Source organism: Electrophorus electricus, chromosome 2, assembly GCF_041902795.1.
Source record: "Electrophorus electricus isolate QZ-2024a chromosome 2, ASM4190279v1, whole genome shotgun sequence".
Lineage (NCBI taxonomy): Eukaryota > Metazoa > Chordata > Actinopteri > Gymnotiformes > Gymnotidae > Electrophorus > Electrophorus electricus.
This window is the reverse complement of record NC_137498.1, coordinates 8,495,765-8,503,014: the sequence shown is the minus strand read 5'-3', so window position 1 is coordinate 8,503,014 and position 7,250 is coordinate 8,495,765. Positions and strand designations below refer to the sequence as shown.

Here is a 7,250-nt window from a genome sequence, read left to right as displayed (position 1 = left end):
ACGACTCTGGATTTGCCCCTAACAAATCTCGCTCTTCTCCGCACATGCGTCCGCCTCCTCACTGCTCACCGTTGCACTCTTCAAAACCGTTAATGTTCAGTTCGAAACCCAACAAAATTCTGACCACTGCAGATGGAAATAGGTTGCACTTTGAAAAATAAATGAAAATACACACTTGAAATAGGCAAGATGGATTATTCTGATTTTAGCAGAATGTTTATTCAGTGTATTCAGTTTTTTTGGTTCTTGTTGTTTGTAGTCTTACCGTCGATACCAAAGTGGTCCTACTGGCATTGAAATGTGCATGTTTATATCGAAAATACGTAGTTGTAGAACAGATATGGTTCCAATATTAATGTCATTTCTACCAACGACCTAAACGGTCCAGCGTTGGCCGTCTTACGGTCGGCTTTCACTTTCTGTAGCTTTCTGCTGAACAACATGGAGGCGGAAGACGTTTCCTTTTCTGCGTGGAGACGGAAGGTTTCTGACCATCACCCGAATGTCCAGATGTCACTCCTAGATGCAGTGGCTGGTGGGGGTATGGACCTAAAAGCAAAACACACCCAGGGCTGGGGACGGCACATGAAGAGATATTTTTATAATTGGTGTCTGGCAAGAGACAATGTTCGCTGTGATGGTGAAAATCTATGGCCTAATACAAAGGACAGCATAGATGGACCAGTCCAACAGTAAACATCTAACAGTAAACATCTAACAGTGAACATCCAACAGTAAACATCTAACAATAAACATCTAACAGTAAACTTCTAGGCAGATTATGTGAACTGTGTGATGTGCAAATTACTGTACATAGTGAAAATATTGATTTGCTATGACTGTATTTGTTATTGATTGTATATATTTTTCATTTCCAAGCTACAGTGTATTGCACCATGAGAACAAATGTATAAATACAGTAAAGGCCATGAATAATATGGTATGTACAGTAAATATTGTTATTCTGGGATTCTTATATGGTAAAATGTTCATTCATTACATATATACACAGACACACATAATATATATACACACACTCATTATACATACACAAACACACACATACACTCATTACGTATACACGCACACATACACACACACACACACACACTACATATATATACACACACACACACTACATATATACACACACACACACTCATTACACACATACACACTCATTAAAAAAAAATAGCAAGAAAATGGGGATTCTCTCATTCTCTAAACAGTGTCTCACCATCAGATTCTAAACAGTGTCTCACCATCAGACTCTAAATGAGTGTCTTACCATCAGACTCTAAACGAGTGTCTCACCATCAGACTCAAAACAGAGTGTCTCACCATCAGACTCAAAACAGAGTGTCTCAACATCAACCTCTAAATGAGTGTCTCACCATCAGATTCTAAATGCGAGTCTCACCATCAGACTCTAAACAGTGTCTCACCATCAGACTCTAAACAGTGTCTCACCATCAGACTCTAAATGAGTCTTACCATCAGACCCTAAACAGTGTCTCACCATCAGACTCTAAATGAGTGTCTTACCATCAGACTCTAAACGAGTGTCTCACCATCAGACTCAAAACAGAGTGTCTCACCATCAGACTCAAAACAGAGTGTCTCAACATCAACCTCTAAATGAGTGTCTCACCATCAGATTCTAAACGCGAGTCTCAGCATCAGACTCTAAACAGTGTCTCAGCATCAGACTCTAAACAGTGTCTCACCATCAGACTCTAAACAGTGTCTCATCATCAGAATGCACACAAAGACAATGCGACTGAAATATACAGACAATCAAAAACACCACCTCTCCTCACCTCCACACTACCTGTCTCACTTTCCCTGCAACACATCTCTCATTGTCTCTCAAACATGAACCAAAATCACCTCACACACACACACACACACACACACACACACACAGTCTTCATCACCCACCGAGCCCCAAAGCGTCCGCGAGCAACACTATATTGAGTTTAGAGAAAATCGTTATTTGTCCCTCCATGTGTTTCCCTCATCCCATGGGCCGAGCTGTTAAAAACACATCCCATTAAATCGGCCCTGTGGACTGTTCTGAGATCAGTAGAGTGCGCCCCCTGCAGCCAGCACAGTGAGTGGCACAACTCCCTGCTCCGGGGACAGACATCTATAAACATGACCAGTGTGTGGGGGAAGGTGTCACAGAAAAAACCAACCAAACCCCCCCCCGTCTCCATCAACTGGATCAAGTGAAAAAGTGGCAGCAGGAAAATACATTAAAAAAATAAGTAGCTGGACCAGGTCCAACTCTAATGGACCCGGCTGAATATCTATAACGGTGGGGGGGTATCCTGTGTATGAGGGAGGAGAGTGATTTATGGGTAATTACACCATAAGACAAGGACAAGTGTTTGACAGCTTGGATGTTACAGAGGCCGTCTACTGCTCTGTATTTATAAACCGCAAAATGTTATGGGGAGATTTTTAAGTTTGATGTAAAAGTAACGACTCTCCAATCCCAGAAAGGTAGTCTATATCCAAGGAAAAAAGTCTAACTTCTTTAGGCATTGTATTTTTAGAGCTAGAAGTGTGTGTGTGTGTGTGTGTGTGTGTGTGTGTGTGTGTGTGTGTGTGTGTGTGTGTGTGTGTGTGTGTGCATGCGTGCGCGGGAGACCTTAAAGCACAATGGCTGTCAAAGGTTCAGGACTACTACTAGTTCACACACCACAGGATTTAAGTCCAGCCTTCCTCTGGCCCACAGAATCCTGCTGCACATACTCCTGTCCCTGACACAGAGAGAGAGAGAGAGAGAGAGAGAGAGAGAGAGAGAGAGAGAGAGAGAGAGAGAGAGGCAAGATATTTGGGACAGTCGATATCTGAAGATCTGGAAACACGCAGCACACACAGGTAGCAAGAGAGATGAGTAAGTGTGGGTGTGCATGTGTGCGTTCGTCTGTGTGTGCGTGTGTGTGTTTCAGAGGGGAAAAAGAGAGAATATGTGAGAGACAAGGAAGGTGTGAGTCAGAAAGACAGACAGAGAAGACGTTGAGATGCAGACAATCACACACTGGGCCATAACGCACGCCACCGTACTGGGAGTGGAAACATCAGAACCCATTTCCCCACCTTGGGTTCACAGTGCTGGCAGGAAAAGACTGGTTGCTAAAAGACAACGAAAAGACCGATTACATGTACTTCAGAGGAGAAGGACCTCGGTGTGTCACCAGGAGAGTTGTGTGTGTGTTTGTGAGAGAGAGAGAGAGAGAGAGAGATTAGAGCTCTCTACCCAGAGAGCAGAAACTCTGCCAGCAATGCAACAAAGACACTGTAGAGACAGAGCTACACTTCCTCTCTGAGTATGAAATATTTGACCTGATATGTCAAAGGTACTTAACAAAGTGTGAAATGATACACTCCAACTTTAACTGTCTGCCGAACACTGACAAACCGCCCGTCCTGTAGCTGGGCGATATATATCTGCCTTTAAAACATCCAAACACAGCACGCGCACACACACACACACACACACACACACACACACACACACACACACACACACACACACACACACACACACACACACACATGCGCACACACACACACACACACACACATACACACACACACACACACACACACACTCACAAACACACACACACACACACACACACACACACACTGTATTGCCCTGTTTGTAAATACCTTTATGTATTTATTATTTCCTCCTCTTCTTATTATAATTTATGTATTTTCCTTTCTTTTCACTTCTCAAGTGACTTATTAAAGTGAGAAGGGGGTTTGCGAGGGACAGAGAAAAAGAGAGGGAGGGGTTATGAGCTCGCAGGAAGCACCGCAGCACACCAGCAGGGACATCCCGGCACTGGAGCGTGTGTTTGGCGCCCCTGCTGGCAGGAAAAACGCAGGCATCTCTGCTGCTTTGATGGGAAAAAAAACAAAACAAAACCTCTCTCAGTGGGCTATAAAGCCGAACAGTCGACTGTTCTTAGATTTGTTCGATTCTGGTTCGATTCTGTAATTATGGGGTCGTTGTACCCCTGAATGTAATACAGCTAATAACTTAACATCATAACTTATGGAATAACTTATGGATCATAATATTTCTGAGGGGGACTCGGTCCAGGTCGACGTCTCTGCTCTTCTTAACGGCCCCAGCTGCTACTAAATATGTTAGAACTTTTTTATTATCATAAAATATCTTTCCTAAGAGCTTAATCTAATAACATTCCATATCCAGGTAAAAGGTTTTCTCCCGGCATTCTTCTGAGGCTAAATGCTTGCTGGAATTGTCCCAAATCACCAAATCATTCAAAGAACGGATCCTGTAGTATTAGACCAAGTACGGGTCAGTACATAAATACTAAAATACTAAACTGCCGAGTGCAAGTTTTTTTATTCCATCGAATAAAAAATAAATTAAAAAATGTAATTTTATGCTGGCGCTCATGTGACACCGTAGGACATCTGAACGTTTGCATTCTTAAGGCGAGGCACTGACAAATGCGCTAACGTTTTCTCTTTATTTATTTATCTTCATTTATTTATTTACTTATCTATCGCGCTCTCGCTTGGGGGAAATTGCTGCCAAATGAGTTAACGAGTTCGCCTGCAAGCCGTCTTGCTTCCCTGGCAGAGATACAAACCACACCCGCACGGCCAGCTCGGTTATTCGTGTCCGTTTTTCTAGCCTCGTTTTTTGTTTTTTTAATGTGAGGCTGATAAATTCCATGGCAGCGGAGATGGATCGAGGCTTCGAGTAACTTTTTTTTTTTTTCCTTGGCCTGCACTGGCCAAAAGCGATCATCTTTCAGTATCGATTTTGCCATCAGCACCTGTGCAAAACAGAGAGAAAGAGAGAGAGAGACAAAAACATAGGAAAATATTTTTGACTAATGGAGCAAATATTTTTGACTAAACTCTCTGTAAATAAAAAAAACCCAACAAACAAAACTGGTTTCAATCTGGAACTCGCAATGGTAACAAATGCTTTCTTGAAATTTGCATTAATTTTCCTTGTTTTCTCAGGTCAACAGACAGGAAGCTGGAGCTTCTGGCAGGAAGAAGCTACCGTGGCTAAAAGCCAGAGCCTCCAGCGCTGATGGGCAAATGCGGCAATTATAGGATGGATAAGAGGTGGCTGAGCTCTATCTTATCTTATCTGGGCCTATTTAAGGGTTGCCGTGGCAGAGAGAGGATGAGACAAGCATCTGGAAAATGGCATTACTAGCAGGGAAAAGTCTGGAATTTTCCGTGCTGTCTGCTGCACTGCAAATGAGCCTTGGGGTTTTATTTGAACAAAGAAAGAAAATTTAATATTGGCATAAAATTGCATATGTGCACCAGGGCTAATGTAACTGTAATACTGTTAGACTAATATTACTGTTGTAGAATACTGTACACTATTAATGTAAAAGGATACAAGACGTTTTGCACTATAATGTCTGAATTAAGAAAATATGTTGACACAAAAGCTGCTAGATAGAAGATGAGTGTGGTGTGTAATTCTAGTTTTGTACGTGTGTGTGTGTGTGTCTGTGTGCGCATGCGTTTACTTTCTCATTGAGGAATAAATCTGCATCCTTGTGTTGTTTATTAAAAACAAACAAACAAACAAAAGAATAAGAAGTAATGCAGCATATGAATCTTTCAGCATCTTTGCAGGCCCCATGGCCCTTCAGATTGTGATCAAAGTCTCTGAGTGCTCGTTCGAATGGCTGGAGAGCCATTTAGCTGAAAGGGAACCCTCTAGTCCGAGATACACATCAGTCCAAACTGGTGGTCCTGGAAAATGGTAGATTCTGTTCTTGCTTTCTAAACTTATGTAGCAGGTACATGTGAGATCTTCACTGCTTAAGGCCATAAAAACCGAAGATCTCTTTCATTGCAGTCCCAATAGTTGTCCTCAGAACCTCACTCCTCTCAGTTGTACTTTGAAGTCATGAACAGTATTGCCTTCTTTTAACATTTTGAATACAGTTAAAAAGCAGCTCAGCTGCAGTTCCATGATGGTGAGTTTAAGTTGATTTCCCTGTGCAGTTCTTTAGCCTCGCCTGCCCATGCTTCCTTTTGTTCCAACCATTTTATACAGTAAACACCAAAAATGGATGAAAGAGAAATGCTTCTGCACAGTATATAAGATGGGACCTGTAACCTGGAAAGCAAATGCAATGACCACTACTCTAGATAAATCAAGAGAGTTCAAGATCTATATCAATCAATAATTATCCACCTGTTATGTCCACCTGTATGTCTGCATTCTGTGTTACAGGTTTTGCCTCTGCCTCTATCCTAATCCACACCAGGTTTTCCGGTGAGCAGAGGACAATATAAAAGGAAGAGGAAGAGACAAAATGTTTGAATTAGGGCTCATTGGAGAAGAGTTTCCTCCTCCTGCTCCTCCTGCTCCTCCTCCTCCTGCTCCTCCTCCTCCTCCTGCTCCTGACTTGTTGCTACATTTTGAGCTTGTGTTTGCTAGACTTTATGTGTATGACTGGATTTGCCCCTTGTTTGATGGCTTGTTACTATATGTTCTTGTGTCTTATATATATATTGTCCCGTATATAGTTACACACTGGTGGTAGGGAGTGGCTGCCCTTTTGTTTGGGTGTGGGTTTATCTTTGTTTCACACAGTGTAGTCATTGTAAGTTTCTTTTGTTAGCTTAGTCAGTTGCTGTTTTGTTTCTAGTGTGGTTTTGTTGTGTTGGCCTTGGTCACTACTGATGTGATTACACCAGTTTCTTGTCTTTAAACAGCTAAAGCTTGTAACTTCACTAGATCTTTGCTGTCAACTTTGTCTGGTTATTCATCCTGTTGCTCATTTCTACTGTTGTAATACTCGACCCTGTGTTACGGCCTCCCAGACTAGACAGGGTTGTAACATAATTGGGGCATAATTGGGTCCTTTGTTCCTTTTTTTCTTTGCCCTTTGTGTGTTTTGGTGGGTTTTCTGTGCTGGTTGGTGGTGTTCTTTTGTTGGTGGGGTGACTGTGTGGTTGTGTGTAGTTTGGGTTTTGCCATAGTGTGTTGGGAGCACTTGTGTTAGGATTGTGAGTTTTGATTAGTCTGGTTTTACTCTTTGTCCTACCCTGGAGCAGTTTGATCTGTCTAGAAAGGCAGACCTGTTACTACTAACAAATTTATTTGATGTTGTGGTGACCTGTTCAGCCACAAAATGGGAAATCAAAGAAGTCTTAGAGGCCTGCTTAGTACAAGACGGAGTTTTGACAGAACGAGGTGGTCCTGTTGGTGT

General features: G+C 42.2%; 1 long non-coding RNA gene across 1 annotated transcript; it reads left to right on the top strand.

Annotated features, from left to right (window-relative positions):
• Positions 1–4,136: 4,136 nt before the first annotated feature.
• On the top strand, positions 4,137–6,744 carry LOC145660133 (uncharacterized). The gene is made up of 3 exons (XR_014126300.1): positions 4,137–4,169; positions 5,026–5,133; positions 6,269–6,744. It is a non-coding gene; the product is annotated as an uncharacterized LOC145660133 (long non-coding RNA).
• The last annotated feature ends 506 nt before the right edge of the window (positions 6,745–7,250 follow it).